The 13,680-nt window shown below is 43.9% G+C and overlaps 1 protein-coding gene across 1 annotated transcript in view; it reads left to right on the top strand.

Annotated features, from left to right (window-relative positions):
• LOC109873830 (tyrosine-protein kinase ABL1-like) overlaps window positions 1-13,680 on the top strand; it is a 52,129-nt gene that overhangs the window by 11,016 nt on the left and 27,433 nt on the right. The gene's annotated exons all lie outside the window — the stretch shown is intronic.

The following is a 13,680-nucleotide window of genomic DNA, read 5'->3' as shown; positions in this document are numbered from 1 at the left end:
GTAGGTTTTAAAGGACCATGGAGTTGTCTGCTTCTTATTTTCTTTTTTGGTATTGTCAAATCTCAATGCTGATATCGTGACAGCGTCCTGTTGCATTCCGTAGTGTTACCGTATTTGTCTGATAGCCCTCTCTCTCCTACTCCGGATTGTTTTTCACCCCCTTATTGCATCAGGTGATTCATCGTTCATAAAAACAAGTGACCCTTTTGGGATCCATAAGACTTGGCCGGGTTACACTAGCCACCACTCCCTACAGTGGGAAAGGAATATGTTGGCCAGTCCTTAGACTCCACTACTCAAAAAATTTCAATTATGGCGTTGTTTCTGACTATCAAAGAGGCCTTTTTGGGCTTGTGAGTATGTCTGTCTGGGAGTTTTCTAAATCCTATTCCTATGTTTGTGTATACACAAGTGTACTGCATCGCCCTCTGTTTGTACTGCATCGCCCTCTGCTCGTACTGCCTCGTGTGCATGCATTTGCCTCGTGTGTGTGTGTGCCTTGTGTGAATCTGCCTCTTGTGCCTCATGTTTATTTAAAACAATTTAATCTTCATTTAACTAGGCAATTCAGTTAAGAACAAATTCTTATTTTCAATGACGGCCTACTGGGGAACAGTGGGTAAACTTCCTTGTTCAGGGGCAGAACAACAGATTTTTACCATGTCAGCTCGGGGATTCGATCTTGCAACCTTTCGGTTAGTAGTCCAATGCTCTAACCACTAGGCTACCTGCCGCCGTGTATCTGCCTCGTGTGTGCGTGCGTGCGTGCATCTGCCTAGTGTGTGCGTGCGTGCATCTGCCTCGTGTGTGCGTGCGTGTGCGTGCGTGTGTGTGGTGTGTGTGTGTGCGTGTGTGCATGCATCTGCCTCGTGTGTGTGTGTGTGCGTGCATGCATCTGCCTCGTGTGTGTGTGTGTGTGTGTGTGTGTGTGCATGCATCTGCCTCGTGTGTGTGTGTGTGTGTGTGTGTGTGCATGCATCTGCCTCGTGTGTGTGTGTGTGCATGCATCTGCCTCGTGTGTGTGTGTGTGCATGCATCTGCCTCGTGTGTGTGTGTGTGCATGCATCTGCCTCGTGTGTGTGTGCATGCATCTGCCTCGTGCGTGTGCGTGTGCGTGCGTGCATCTGCCTCGTGTGTGCGTGCGTGCATCTGCCGCCTCGTGTGTGCGTGCGTGCGTGCATCTGCCTCGTGTGTGCGTGTGTGTGCGTGTGTGCGTGCATCTGCCTCGTGTGCGTGCGTGCATCTGCCTCGTGTGTGTGTGTGCGTGCGTGCATCTGCCTCGTGTGTGTGCGTGCGTGCGTGCATCTGCCTCGTGTGTGTGCGTGCGTGCGTGCATCTGCCTCGTGTGTGTGCGTGCGTGCGTGCGTGCATCTGCCTCGTGTGTGTGTGCGTGCGTGCGTGCATCTGCCTCGTGTGTGTGCGTGCGTGCGTGCATCTGCCTCGTGTGTGTGCGTGCGTGCATCTGCCTCGTGTGTGCGTGCGTGCATCTGCCTCGTGTGTGCGTGCGTGCATCTGCCTCGTGTGTGCGTGCGTGCATCTGCCTCGTGTGTGCGTGCGTGCATCTGCCTCGTGTGTGTGCGTGCGTGCATCTGCCTCGTGTGTGTGTGTGTGTGCATCTGCCTCGTGCGTGCGTGCATCTGCCTTGTGTGTGTGCGTGCGTGCATCTGCCTCGTGTGTGTGTGTGTGTGCCTGCATCTGCCTCGTGTGCCTGCATCTGCCTCGTGTGCCTGCATCTGCCTCGTGTGTGTGTGTGCGTGCATCTGCCTCGTGTGTGCGTTGAAACATTTCAACTGCTTTCACCGTCTCGGCATTCCAGCTTGCGATGTGGAGATTAGCACAGGTGCTGCTTCCTTGCCATGGCGCCCCCTCAGTATTTCCCTGATGAAAAAGAAGAAAAGAGCCATCACATCATAAAAGGCCCCATCCACCAATCACATGGGATCAGTCTTTCAGCTCTGCTCTGTAGGTGGTCTGGGCTGCCTGTATCAAAGGGCCAATGGAGCAATGCTGACAGATCCTGTTTTGGCAACAGGTCTCCTCCTAGATCTTAACTCTGAGGCAATGATGGCTAAAGGGCGAGGCAAGGAGGGGAGTAGCAGTGGTGATATGTAGTCGTCAAGTCATCGGTGCGGAGGCAGATATGCATGACACGCACAAGCCATTGATTTTTCATCCCTGTTGTCTTAAACCATACCCAAAAACCTTACACCCGGGCCCTAGCCTGAGTGGCCCATCTCCCACCACAGCTGTGCCATACTGATGGGGGATATGTGGAACCCAAAACCCCTCTCCTCATCCCCAAGCCTGCAAGGCCGAGACATCCAGGCTGCGTTCTCCAGTGACCCTGAGTAAACACACGCCTGGTTCCTCACTGTCTGACTGACCGAGGGAAGCTGAGGGAGTAACCAGGTCAGGCACAGCGATGGAATGAGGAGCCTAGTATGGTGTAATAACACTACAAATGCTGATATGAACTACAGCAGGGCGCCTCTTTCTCTAATTAGTATTCTGGGTGTAATACCTCAGGTTCCCGCACTAAGATGGGCAGGACCAGTGCCAAGCTTTGCATTGCTGACATTTGTGACATTGTTAGACAGTCTGCTGGTACATGCGAGACGTTTGTGTTTAATGTTCAGCTTAGGTTACTTGCATCTTGTGTGTTTGAGAGAGACTCTAAGATGACTTGTTGATAAACTGACTGATTCCCTCGCTCTTAGCCCCATGTCTGGAAGTGACTATAGGACAGTTGACAGAATGCTGCCAGGATTATGTGCCTTCAGATTGTATTCACAACCCTTTCCACATTTTGTTGTTACAGCCTGAATTAAAAATGTATTACTTAAAAAAACAATAATTTAATACACAATACCCCATAATGTCGAAGTGGAATTATGTTATATATATACATTTTCTTTTTACAAATTAGTCTTCAACTTGTCCTTTAGGTTAGTATTATGGAGTAATAACTATGTTGTTGATCCATACTTTTTTCCACAGAAATATAACTCTAACTGTTTTAAAGGCACCATTGGCCTCATGGGGAAATCCCTGAGCGGTTTCTTTCCTTTCCGGCAACTAAGTTAGGAAGGATGCCTGTATCTTTGTAGCGACTGGGTCTATTGATCCACCATCCAATGTGTAATTAATAACTTCACCATGCTTAAAGGGATATTCAATGTCTGCTTTTTACCAATAGGTGCCCTTCTTTGCGAGGCATTGGAAAACCTCCCTGGTCTTTGTGGGTGAATCTGTGTTTGTAATGATCTGCTCGACTGAGGGACCTTACAGACCTGTACAGATATGAGGTAGTTATTCAAAAATCATGTAGAACACTATTATTGCACACGGTTTGTCCATACAACTTATTATGTGACTTGTTTAGCACATTTTTACTCCTGAAGTTATTTCAGCTTGCCATAACAAAGGGGCTGAATACTTATTGACTCAAAACATTTCAGCTTTTCATTTTTGATTAATTTGTGACCATTTACAAAAACATAATTCCACTTTGACATGATGGGATATTGTGTGGAGGCCAGTGACAAACAAAATCCAAATGTAATCTATTTTAAATGCAGGCGTTAACATAACTACATTTTGGAAAAGTCGAGTTGTGAATACTTCTGAAGGGACTTTATGTAAATGAGGAATATCTGTATTTAATTTGAGAAACATTTGTTAAATTATCCACACAAAAAAAAAATCACTTGGTCATTAGGGAGTATTGTGTGTAGATGGGTGAGAGAAAATCTATTTAATCAAATTTAGAATTCAGGCTGTAACTTAATGTGGAGTAAGTCAAGGGGTATGAATACTTTCTGAAGGCACTGTAGATCTTTATTGCCTGGCCATACCGGTGTGTCTGTGTTGGAAACATCATTACTTCCTCTTCAATTTATTGGTAATGTCTACCTACAGTATCACCACTCTACTACCCATCTGAGGCGGCCTTTGACTCCTATTTATGGTCTTTCATGGTCCTTCATACCAGATATCGTCCATGTTAGTCAATGGTCATAGCAGCTGTAATTACTAATTGCGGGTTTTAATATTTTTCCTCAAATGCATTCCTAGGTGACACACGAGGGGCAAGTGTCAAATTACAGTCAAAGAGACAACTATGGTCTGAATAATTTCCTTGTCCCATGTAATCACAAAGCTCTGCAAGGGTTTTTGTCAATACTAAAATGTTGTCTGAAAGGAGTTTCCTTCACGTTGCTTTGTTTCGTCCCCATCTCTCCTGTGCTGGAGGGGTTGGAAAAGGGGAGCAATGAACGTGGCAAAATAGGAAAAGTCCCGAAAATCATCCTGTGTATGTCGGCTAACTGTTAACACACAGAGAGACGGATTATATAAAACGCAATGGATTCATTCTCATTTGAGCTCATGGCCAAACAATGCGCTTCATGTTCCTCCATCTGCAACCTTTTTCCCCCTCGTTTTATTTTTTTACAGCCTCTCCATCTCTCCTCATCCCCTCCACTCTGTGACTGCGCTGAGTTAATGGAGTTTTGGGGAGATTGAGGAAGCAGGTGCGTTTCTATTTGATTTGTGTGCTGGTGAGATGACACGTTTGCCATGCCAGGCTGAGAGGATGTATGGCCTGGTGGCATGTGACTGGATGCTCTGGAAACTTTGGTCATTTCTAAGTCTCACACCATGTGTCAGGATGCCCTATAGCAGGGGTTCTCAAACCTTTTGGAGCTGGGTCCTCTCTTGTGATAGCAAATTCATCAGGAACCCACTCATCAGAATACAATATTGAGTGATGTAAAAATAGCATGCAAGAGGTTTTACTATGACTTTGGCAGTGCATGGCCGGACAAACAGTCGGGACCTGGGAAGGAACATTTTAAAGGCCCATCTCTTGGCATTGGAGAACATTTAGCAGGTTTCAAGTTAATTTCCTGTAATTTTACACATTTTGTCATGGAGCAGAAGTTTTGGGTTGTTGCAGCCTTAAAGCTAATATCCTGCAATTTTGCCATGAGGCAGAGAGAGAACTTTGCAGTTTTAAAGCTTAACTTACAATGTGTTTATGTAAATGAATAAAAAAATACAAATAGTAATGAGTTAAAGTGGAAGTACTGTGGATACCAATATCCCTGTGAGTCTCCCAGGCCAATGTTGCCCCAGGGTTAAGAACAAATTGTAGATGAATAATATGACATTGTGTTACACACTTCAAAAGTATTCCATGGATCCCTTGGCCAAAGGTCGTTTAATCTGTTGGTAATATTCAATAGCGGAACTCGTTTTGAGAACCTATGCCCTATAGATGCCCTGATGTCACCCCCCTCCAATACTTTTCAGTCTTTTTTTTTTTCAGGACAGTTTAAAAAAAATGTTACCACCCACCAGCATGGCATTGTTTATTAATCAGAAACACTTGCTAAGTTCTTCCTCTTCAGAGTCGCGACTGAGCCAAACAGCTTTATTTTGTACTTCCCTTTTTTACCAGAACATTTCAATAATCCATTGGATAATTTGTAAATATTCACTTATTTTATAGCTAGTCTATATTTAAAAAAAAAAGTATACATCTGACCATTTTATAATTAATAGTTATTAATTAGTTGTTTAATTAGTTGTTTTTTGCAACCCTGCTCTGAAAGGTTTTGACCACTAGTCTTGCTTCACTGCTTTGATTGGTGCAGCTAGAAATCCTATAATGAACAGGCACCTGCGAAGAAAATTCAAGGAAGTTGTTTATCTATTTTGTTGCGCTCTTATATTTGTATTGGTCTTTCATGTTTGATGTGCTCAGGGGGTTGTTAAGTCTCATTTGCGGTGTGAATCATGATGAGCAAAGTCATTTGCAGCCTATCATTTCACTTTCCCTATGAGAAGCATATTTGTCTTTGCTGTACCGAAGCCTGCCAGCAGCCCACCTGAAAAAAGGTGTCTATTACAACATAGAAAAACGGATGTCTCTTATGGAAGATGACAACTCTTTGGCGATAACAGTAGATGGCAAAGTCAAAGATGCTGGTTTCCATATGTGACAAAGTTTTCCCTAAATGCTTATGACCAATCCAGAACCAGCCAAGCCAGCTGGCTAATCTTTTGAATACACTGTAGTAAAAAATAAAATACAAACAGAAACAGAACATCAGCTAGCTAGATAAGGTTAGTATGCTGCTAGCTACAATGACAGCTGCCAGTTGCCCATGTTTCTCCACTCCATGTGGAAATCATCGCAATGTTCTTTCCCATCCCCAATTTGTGAATATGTGTAAGTAGTAGGGCTATGACGATACCACTATCGCGCAAATTGTTTTCCATGGCAAAAATGAAAACACGAAGCAGACTAAACTCTTTGGTCATTTAAAAACTAGCTGTATGTAAGAGTGTGCTATAGCTTAGAAAATAATACATGTGACTCTAGATGACAACATAAGGATGTTTAACAACCATTAGGGCTGTTTTCCTAAAGAAGATAAATCCGCTTCGTGTTTTGCTTCTTGGTACGACACTAACGAGTATCGCGAAACTGGTACCTTCCTGGAACCTAAACGAGCGTTTCCGCTCTAGGGCAGGAGTTACATCCAAATAGTAGTTACATCCAAATACCATTGTCCTCTGGCGGGTGCTTTTTTTTTAATGTTCAAGAGTTTTAAGTATGGATTTCCATCCGATCTGAGGACCTCATAGAATGTTAGGCTGCAGTTACATGACGCAACTTCCACACAATTTTAGTTGCAGTTGCAACTGACATGTCAAGCAACTTTGTCAATCAAGTCAATCAACGTTTATAATGAAACCTTAGGTACCCTAATATGTAAATAACTATAACATTTATGACGGAGAATCGTTATTGTCTTTACCGGAGAAAAATACCAAAGAACGCGCTCTCATTAACACGCTTAGAAACACTACAGAAAACCTACAATTTCTGGCTCATTTCTCCAAAAAACAGCCTGAAACTCTTTCTAAAGACTGTTGACATCTAGTGGAAGCCCTAGGAACTGCAATCGGGCACGATTTCGCCATATTATGAGAGTGCCAGCCATTGAAATCAGTGGTAGGGTAAAACATTTTGGGGAGGGGATGGTTTGTGCTCGTGTTTTCGCCTGCCATTTCAGTTCTGTTACACTCCACAGATATTATTTTAACAGTTTTATAAGTGTGTTTTCTATCCAGATCGTCCAATTATATGCATATCCTAGCTTCTGGGCCTGAGTAGCAGGCAGATTACTTTGGGCACGCTTTTCATCCGGACGTCAAAATACCGCCCACAATCCCAAAGAAGTTAAATGCAATTTTAAAATTGACAATCAAATTGAAGCTGCTTCTGTCATATTGTTTGAGAATTCTAAACTCAGCACATGTCATCTGATGCTTTACATTATTTGTTTATCCAACTGTTTCGTTATTGTATTTGGGGGTAGAAGCTTTTAAGGAGCCTTTTGGACCTAGACTTGGCGCTCCGGTCCTGTTTGCCGTGCGGTAGCAGACAATGCAGTCTATGACTTGGGTCTTTGACAATTTTTGGGCCTTCCTCTGACACTGCCTAGTATATATGTCCTGGATGGCAGGAAGCTTGGCCCCAGTGATGTACTGAGCCGTTCGCACTACCCTCTGTGTAGCACCTTGCGGTTGGATGCCGAGCAGTTGCCATACCAGGTGGTGATGCAACCGGTCAGGATGCTCTTGACTTTTTGAGGATCTGGGGACCCATGCCACAGATTTTCAGTCTCCTGAGGGGGAAAGGGTGTTGGTGATGTTCACACCAAGGAACATAACTCTCGACCCCGCTCCACTACAGTCTCATCGATGTTAGTTGGCCCTCCTTTTCCTGTAGTCCACGATCATCTCCTTTTTCTTGCTCACATTGAGGGATAGGTTGTTGTTCTGGCACCACACTGCTAGCTCTCTGAGCTCCCTATAGGCTGTCTCATTTTTGTCAGTGATCAGGTCTACCACTGTTGCATCATCGGTAAACTTAATGATGGTGTTGGAGTTGTGCTTGGCCACACAATTTTGGGTGTACAGGGAGTACAGGAGGGGACGAAGTACGTACCCCTGAGGGGCCCTAATGTTGAGGATCAATATGTCAGATTTGTTGTTGCCTACGCTTCCCGGTCACCTAATCATCCCCAGCTTACAATTGGCTCAATCACCCCCCCCTCATCTCCCCTGTAACTATTCCCCTGGTTGTAGCTGTAAATGAGAATGTGTTCTCAGTCAACTTAACTGGTAAAATAAGTGTTTAAATAAATAAAATATAACCTTACCTCCTGGGGGTGGGAAGTCCAGGAACCAGTTGCAGAGGGAGGTGTTTAGTTTCAGGGTTCTTAGCTTAGTGATGAGCTTTGTTGGCACTATGATGTTGGAACGCTGAGCTGTAGTCAATGAAAAGCATTCTCGCATAGGTGTTCCTTTTGTCCAGGTGGGAAAGGGCAGTGTGGAGTGCGACTACGTCATCTGTTCGGGCGGTATACGAATTGGAGTGGGTCTAGGGTTTCTGGAATGATGGTGTTCTGAGCCATGACCAGCCTTTCAAAGCACTTCATGGCTACCAAATGCTACGGGGCGGTAGTCATTTTGGCAGGTTACCTTCGCATTCTTGGGCAAAGGGACTATGGTGGTCTGCTTGAAACATGTAGATATTACAGACTGTCAGAGAGAGGTTGAAAGTGTCTGAAGATACTTACCAGTTGGTCAGCGCATGCTCGGAGTACACATCCTGGTAATCCGTGTGGCCCTGTGGCCTTATGAATGTTGACCTGTTTAAATGTCTTGCTCACATCGGCTACGGAGAGTGTGATCACACAGTTGTCCAGAACAGCTGGTGCTCTCATGCATGCCTCAGTGTTGCTTGCCTCGAAGAGATCATAAAAGGCATTTAGCTTGTCTGGTAGGCTTGTGTCACTGGGCAGCTCGTGGCTGGTCTTCCCTTTTGTAGTCCATAATAGTTTGCAAGCTCTGCCACATCCAACGAGTGTCAGACCCGGTGTAGTAGGATTCAGTTTGCGGATTGAGCTTGTCACTGGTACTTCCTGCTTTAGTTTTTGCGTGTAAGCAGAAATCAAGAGGATAGCATTATGGTCAGACTTGCCAAATGGAGGGAGAGCTTTGTATGCTTCCCTGTGTGTGGAGTAAAGGGAGTTGCACATGTGACATGCTGGTGGAAGTTAGGTTAAACGGATTTAAGTTTGCCTGCATTAAAGTCCGCGGCTACTAGGAGTGGCGCTTCTGGATGAGGATTTTCTTGTTTGCTTATGGCCTTATACAGCTCGTTGAGTGCAGTCTTAGTGCCAGCATCTGTTTGTGGTGATAAATAGACTGCTATGAATAATATAGATGAGAACTCTCTTGCTAGATAGTGTGGTCTACAGTTTGTTTTCCAGTGATTGCACGTTGGCCAATAGAACTGATGGTAGAGGAGATTTACTCACTCGCCTCAGAATCCTCACAAGGCACCCCGACCTTCTCCCTCTGTATTTCCGCCTTTTCTTCCTGCGAATGACGGGGATTTGTGCCTGGTCTCCGGAAAGCAGTATACCTTTCACGGTGGATTCATTAAAGAATAAGTATTTGTCCAAATCGAGGTGAGTAAACGCTGTTCTGATGTCCAGAAGTTATTTTCGGCCGTAAGAGACGGTAGCAGCAACTTTATGTACTAAATAAGTTACAAACAATTCGGGAAAAACAAACAAAATAGCACAGTTTTTAAGTAGCCCGTAAAACTGCAGCCATCCCCTCCGGTGCCATTATGGACCATCTCCTTTGCGTAGAGTTGATCAGGCTCTTGATTGTGGCCTGGGGTATGTTGTCCCACTCCCCTTCAATGGCTGTGCGATGTTGCTGGATATTGGTGGGAACTGGAAGACGCTGTCATACGTGTAGATCCAGATCATCCCAGACATGCTCAATGGGTGGCATGTCTGGTGAGTATGCCGGCCATGGAAGAACTGGGACATTTTCAGCTTCCAGGAAATGTGTACAGATCCTTGTGACGTGGGGCTGTGCATTATCATGCTGAAACATGAGGTAATGGCGGTGGATGAATTGCATGACAACGGGCCTCAGGATCTCGGCACGATATTTCTATGCATTCAAATTCCCATCGATAAAGTGCAATTATTGACGACAAGCATGCAGATGAGCTTCCCCGAGATGTTGTCTGACAGTTTGTGCAGAAATTCTTTGGTTGTACAAATCCACAGTTTCATCAGCTGTCTGGGTGGCTGGTCTTGGATGATCCCAACGGTGAAGAAGAGAATATGGAGTTCCTGGGCTGGCATGGTTATACATGCTCTGCGGTTGTGAGGCCGGTTGAATGTACTGCCAAATTCTCTAAAATGACATTGGAGGTGGCTTACGATAGAGAAATTAACATTAGATTCTCTGGCAACAGCTTTCCTTCAACTTGAGACATCTGTGGCATTGTGTGTGACACAACTGCACATTTCAGTGGCCTTTTATTGTCCCCAGCACAAGGTGCACCTGTGTAATGAGCATGCTGTTTAATCAGCTTCTTGATTTGCCACTCCTGTCAGGTGGATGGATTATTTTGGCAAAGGAGAAATGCTCACTAACAGGGATATAAACAAATTTGTGCACCAAATTTGAGAGAATTAAGCTTTTTTGTGCATATGTGACATTTCTGGGAAGTCATGGGACTAACACTTTACATGTTGCCTTTTTATATTTTTGTCCAGTGTAGCCATCACTGTTTGATCAAGCTCTCTTGCTCCTTAGCTAGCAACAAGTTTACAAGCTAGCAACAATTTTTAGCTAGTCCAGTTAATGTTGAAAGTGTTAGTTTATTGATGGTCTTGATGCCAGTATTTACTTCAGCTCCCGTTTGGGTAATGTCTCTTCTGGCCACCTTGATCATGGTTCCCGCAGTACTGACAGCTGTGTTGTTGACATGACAACTCGGCCAGAGTTCCTAACCTTTGAAATGGATCATGTGACAAAGCATTCATTTTTAATTGGCTGTTGCAAACTCGAAATATTTCAGCTGGATGCATCCGAGTTGCAGATTAATTGCAGGCTTATTACGGTTTTCACCAATCAAGAAGCAACTCTGTTACAAGCCACAAAATTTCTGTGCAAGTTGCTTTGTGTAACTGCATCCGTATACTTTTTTTGGCAGTAAACATACAGTTGAAGTCAGAAGTTTACATACACCTTAGCCAAATACATTTAAACTCAGTTTTTCACAATTCCTGACATTTAATCCTAAAAATAAAAGTAAAAATTCCCTGTCTTAGGTCAGTTAGGATCACCACTTTATTTTAAGAATGTGAAATGTCAGAATAATAGTAGAAAGAATGATTTACTTCAGCTTTTATTACTTTCATCACATTCCCAGTGGGTCAGAAGTTTACATACACTCAATTAGTATTTGGTAGCATTGTCTTTAAATTGTTTAACTTGGGTCAAACGGTTCGAGTAGCCTTGCACAAGCTTCCCACAATAAGTTGGGTGAATTTTGGCCCGTTCCTCCTGACAGAGCTGGTGTAACTGAGTCAGGTTTGTAGGCCTCCTTGCTCGCACACGCTTTTTCAGGGATGGTGTTCTTCGGCTTGCATGCATCCCCCTTTTTCCTCAACATAACGATGGTCATTATGGCAAAACAGTTTTATTTTGTTTCATCAGACCAGAGGACATTTCTCCAAAAAGTATGATCTTTGTCCCCCATGTGCAGTTGCAAACTAGTCTGGCTTTTTTTATGGTGGTTTTGGAGCAGTGGCTTCTTCCTTGCTGAGCGACCTCTCAGGTTATGTCGATAATAGGACTCGTTTTACTATGGATATGGATAATTTGTACCTGTTTCCTCCAGCATCTTCACAACGTCCTTTGCTGCTGTTCTGGGATTGATTTGCATTTTTTGCACCAATGTACCTTCATCACTAGGAGACAGAATGCTTCTCCTTCCTGAGCGGTAGGACAGCTGCGTGGTCCCATGGTGTTTATACTTGCGTACTATTGTTTGTACAGATGAATGTGGTACCTTCAGGCCTTTGGAAATTGCTCCCAAGGATGAACCAGACTTGTGGAGGTCTACAATTTTTGCAACTGGATCCTGGAGGTCTTGGCTGATTTCTTTTGATTTTCCCATGATTCCAAGCAAAGAGGCACTGAGTTTGAAGGTAGACTTTGAAATACATCCACAGGTACACCTCCAATTGACTCAAATGATGTCAATTAGCCTATTAGAAGCTTCTAAAGCCATGACATCATTTTCTGCAATTTTCCAAGCTGTTTAAAGGCACAGTCAACTTAGTGTATGTAAACTTCTGATCTGCTGGAATTGTGATACAGGGAGTTAGTTATAAGTGTAATAATCTGTCTGTAAACAATTGTTGGAAAAATGACTTGTGTCGTGCACAAAGTAGATGTCCTAACCGACTTGCCAAAACTATAGTTTGTTAACAAGATATTTGTCCGACTTCAACTGTCAGTCCCGAAATGATTATCAATGGCTTGATTGGAGAATTCTATTTTTTAATTAAATTTTTTATTTCACCTTTATTTAACCAGGTAGGCCAGTTGAGAACAAGTTTTAATGTACAACTGCAACCTGGCCAAGATAACGCAAAGCAGTGCGACAAAAAAACAGAGTTACACATGGGATAAACAAAAGTACAGTCAATAACAATAGTAACATTGTTACAATTGTCTTCCTTGGTGGCATGTTATCACCTTCTATACCACTGACTCACCTTTTTATAGACGGGATTGACTATAGCAACAGACTCCTGGCCTATATTCAGTCAATTGTCCTCCTTTTCCTTATGATTGGAAATTTCAGTGAGCGTGTTAGCCAGTTAGCATGCTTCTGGGCTGTGGACTGACAGATCTAAGGTTCCAGCCAGTCTGGAGTCACCCGCTGAAGTGGTATTACACACACTTGAATGTAGCGTCTGCTTAAAGGCAAGGAAAGTGAATCAGCGGTTTTGAGGGATACTGGTCTAGACTGAAGTCAGAAATCTATCCAAAGAATACCTATATTTTAACATTGCCTTTCTATAGCGGTAACTCTTAATTTGCACCCACTCTGCACCTTTTATTGTCAATGTTCTGGTTTGGAGAGACCATGTGGGCATACCTGTTTTATAGTCTATTCATTCTAATGACTCTTGTTGATAACATTTCATGGCATAAGATGCTGATGAATGACACAACCAATCCTTGAGTTCAGTATGTCCACTGTAAAGACAGCTGAGGGAAGACGGGGGATAGAGAAAGGCATGTCGCAAGAGTGCCTGACTAATGCCAATGATTATTTGTTCCTCACAGAAACGGCCAACCATTCACTCCCTAGAAGCACATGGCCCCGCATGTTTCTTTTTTTTTAATCAGTTGAGATATTAGATTTCACAATTATTGCAGTTCACCTCCAGTTGAAACAGCCCTGGGCAATTTAACCTTATTTGAGCAGTGTAAAAAGTTAAGGGGGGGGGGGGGGGGGGGGCTCAGGGGAATAGCGTACTTTCCTCTGTTATCTGGTTGCAGAATAGCTCCCTACTCCGAGCTCAAGCTTTTGTGCTTTTAAAAAGCCAGGCGGCTTCCAGACCCTGTTCTTTAACCTGTAAGCATTTCAGATCTGAGTAAGAGAAAGGGGGAAACTGAGGGAGAGAAGAAGTGGGGGTGGGGGTTTGAAGTGTTGGAGAAGGGTTTTTTGAAAAAGTGTCTTGTGGCTCTCCAACAGAAGGACAAAGA

This window comes from Oncorhynchus kisutch, linkage group LG29, assembly GCF_002021735.2.
Source record: "Oncorhynchus kisutch isolate 150728-3 linkage group LG29, Okis_V2, whole genome shotgun sequence".
Classification (NCBI taxonomy): domain Eukaryota; kingdom Metazoa; phylum Chordata; class Actinopteri; order Salmoniformes; family Salmonidae; genus Oncorhynchus; species Oncorhynchus kisutch.
The sequence above is the reverse complement of the archived record's forward strand: the minus strand, read 5'-3'. Positions and strand labels throughout refer to the sequence as shown.